This window comes from Limanda limanda, chromosome 10, assembly GCF_963576545.1.
Source record: "Limanda limanda chromosome 10, fLimLim1.1, whole genome shotgun sequence".
In the NCBI taxonomy this organism is placed as follows: domain Eukaryota; kingdom Metazoa; phylum Chordata; class Actinopteri; order Pleuronectiformes; family Pleuronectidae; genus Limanda; species Limanda limanda.
This window is the reverse complement of record NC_083645.1, coordinates 3,111,613-3,114,999: the sequence shown is the minus strand read 5'-3', so window position 1 is coordinate 3,114,999 and position 3,387 is coordinate 3,111,613. Positions and strand designations below refer to the sequence as shown.

Genomic DNA, 3,387 nt, shown 5'->3' with positions numbered 1-3,387 from the left:
TTATTAATCAACTGACTAAACCTTCTGTTTGTACACGTGTGAAATTGCAATACACAATGCTTATCAAAAATAACTCAACTCTAATACAATAACTTAACTCAACATCAAAGGTCCAAGAAAACATTAGTACACTCACTCTTTTTAAAACTTAGTGAGATGACTGGCACTGCATGGAGTCCACCAAAGAGGTGTATGCACTCAGGTTCACTCTAATACAGTCATTTAAATGTTCATCGGTCAGTCTTGTTCTGAATTTAGATTTGATGACATTCATGTCAGAAAAAGCAGCTTCACAAAGGTATGTCGAACTGAATAAAGCAGAAATTTTAAGTGCTGCTTGGTGAATGTTCTTTTCTGGGTCTACAAGGCTCCAGAAATGTTGTGAGTGTTGCTGAGACTTAAGCTGAACATGATTCTGGAGATTTATAACCTCCATCTCCACAGGATTGACAGTGAACAGTTCAGCCATCTTTTCTGAAATCTGTGATGTCTACCTCCATGAATGGGTTGGCAATGAATGCCACACATGGCTCCAGCTTATCAAAATCATTGAACCTATCCTCAAACTCCTGGCCTAGCTTTGACATGAGGTCACAATATTTATTGACATCCAAAACAAAGTCAGCCCCTGCATGGCTATCTAACATCTTAACTACTGTTGGGAAGTGTTGCAGTCTTTTGTTTTTCAGTTGCTGGAGGTAGAATGACAGTTTTGCTTTAAAAGCCTTAACAGCACTGATCATGTCAGAAATTGTTCTGTCTTTACCTTGTAACTGGGTGTTGAGCTGATTGAGTTTCTCTGTCATGTCTGTCAGGAACGCAAGATCAAGCAGCCACTCAGCATCAGACAAAAGTGTAGTGTCCTCCTCTCTTGACTCCATGAAAGCCTTGATTTCGTTCAATGAGCAGAAGCGATGCAGTATTTTTCCTCGGCTCAGCCACCTCACCTCAGTGTGGAGAAGGAGATCACTGTGTTCAGCAGACAGTTCCTGGAGGAGCAGTTTGAAGCTTCTGTGCTGCTTGGCCTTTGCGCGAATGGAGTTGATGATCTTAATCACAGGTGTCATCACATGATCAAATCTCATGACTTTGGCGCATATAGCCTGCTGGTGAATGATGCAGTGATAGTTCACAATTTTAGGAAAGTCCGGGTCGGCCTTGCACAGTGCAATAAATCCTGAGTGGCGTCCTGTCATAGCTGGTGCGCCGTCTGTTGTAATAGACACCAGCTTTTCAATAGGCACGTTATTTTCAACGAAGTACTTTTTCACAACGTTGTAAATATCGACTCCTCTGGTTGTGGTTTTTAGTGGAAGCAACGTCAAAAACTCCTCTGGTGGTAGCGTCTTCGAAAACCATCCGGACAAACACAGCCATCTGAGCGGTATCAGCCGCATCCACCGACTCGTCACATTGAATTGAAAACCATTTGCATTTAATCATGTCCCGCTCCAACTGACCCACTGCATCGGCAGAGAGCGCAGACACTCGCCGTGCCACTGTGTTTGCGCCAAGCTGTACATCAGCGATAGCGGACATGATTTCAGTCTTACTTTTATGGTCCTTGAATAATGTGTCGGCCACCGCTGTCATTGCTTCCTTCACCATCCCGCCATCGGTGTATGGCTTCTTGTGCTTTGTCAAAATGTGCGCCACTTTAAATGATGCCTCCGTGGCCGCGTTGGCTTTCTTCGTCGGTCCGATGAATAAACATTGCTGTTTTTTAAGGTTTGCTTTCAGCTGGTTCACTTTCTCAGTCCGTCGAGTGCTGCCTGCTGGAAAATCCCGTGCAAAGTTACCGTGGACTTGAGTGTGGTGGCGCTCCACGTTACCTCTTTTGCCGACCGAAACACTGCTCCCGCATATGAGGCACACACACTTGTCCTTCACGCTAGTAAAGAAGAACTCGCATTCCCACTCCAAATGGAAATTGTATGTTTTCTGCTTTTTCTTGACTTGGCCACCTTGGTTTTCCATCTTTGTTGTTTGTGTAAAGTTCTGCTAATACCACCAAACTCCTCACTTTCCTCACTAGCGAGCGTACAACGTCACAACGTCACTTTGGCTACATTTACACCGGACACCAATGTGACATATATGTTAACGTAAGTGAGATGCATTTACTGTCGTCGGAATTTTTTTTTTTTTTTTTGGGTCAACCTATCAGGCGAGCTACTGAACCTGCCCGCGAGCTACCGGTAGCTCGCGATCGACGTGTTGGAGACCCCTGCTCTACTGTGTCTCAAAATCTCTTGATTTCCATATAATTTATTGGCATCGGACCATCAAGTGTGTGGACAGGGCAGGGTTTCACAACACCATGCCAGACCGCTACTGGCTGCAGAGGAGTGAGTAAAACACAGTTCTCAGAAGTGGTTGGAAATAGTTTTATTTTAAAACAGAAAATGTTTTTTCAGTTCGTTGATTTAGATTAAATGTTGGTATAATATTTATTATGGCTATAAGATATCAGTGAATCAGTTTTAACCTGCTTTAAATTTAAGGTTTTTAATTGGGTTTAGACCTATACTGCAGCCAGCCACCGGGGGGGTGTTGTGTTTATTTACAGTGTGATGTCTTGCTCTTCATTGTGTAGTTTTTGTATTAAAGGGTGTGTCTTTGTGTTTTTGTGCAGGTGAGAGTTGTTTGAGCGACAGTTCGTTCAGTTATGATCTAGAGTTCAGCTCCTGCAAGTCGTAGTGAGTCACAAACACACAACTTCACATGTTCACCACACAATGTGTTGTCCTTGCTCGCTTGCTAGCGTAACATAAGCCTGGCTTCTATCATAAATATTTACATGAAATAAAGTTGAAAGATTAAATTGCACCACATTGTTGTCAGTGGTATATTGCTTGTGTGCATGTGCATTATAAATAAATATCGTTGGAGAACGATTCCATGCTAGCTCCAACTTATTCAAAAGTCATATCACATTTTGTTGCGGTAACACCACATTGAATTTGCAAATGGTGGAAGATTAAGATCCCTCAATGTTACTTCTTAGTAAATGTTTATTAAATTGTGTGTCCTCGTAGGAAGAGAAGTGTTAGCTACCCAGCCCATTGAACCAGGTGTTTGTCAGTGAAACAGTACATTTCTCTTTGAAATTCAAATGGTCCACCGCCTCTCCAAATCAGGACAAGTTCGGCGGGCCGTACTTTGCCCATGTCTGGGCTAATATCACAGCGATGTCTGCTCTCTTGCTACGCATGTCTCATGTTCACTTACTCCTCTGCCTCCCTTAACAGTAGTGGTACATGTAGTGGCATGGCTTAGCGACTTAAAAACTGGGCTCCGCAGCTAAGAACCTCAGTTAGTTGTAGTTAGCCAGCCCCTGCTAGCCGCCGCGGAGCCACCTAGCTTAGCAAGTAGCTCAGCCTCAGC

The 3,387-nt window shown here is 43.4% G+C and overlaps 1 pseudogene; it reads right to left on the bottom strand.

The window, feature by feature from the left end:
* Positions 1–461: 461 nt before the first annotated feature.
* On the bottom strand, positions 462–1,977 carry LOC133012213 (general transcription factor II-I repeat domain-containing protein 2-like; annotated as a pseudogene).
* Between the last annotated feature and the right edge of the window lie 1,410 nt (positions 1,978–3,387).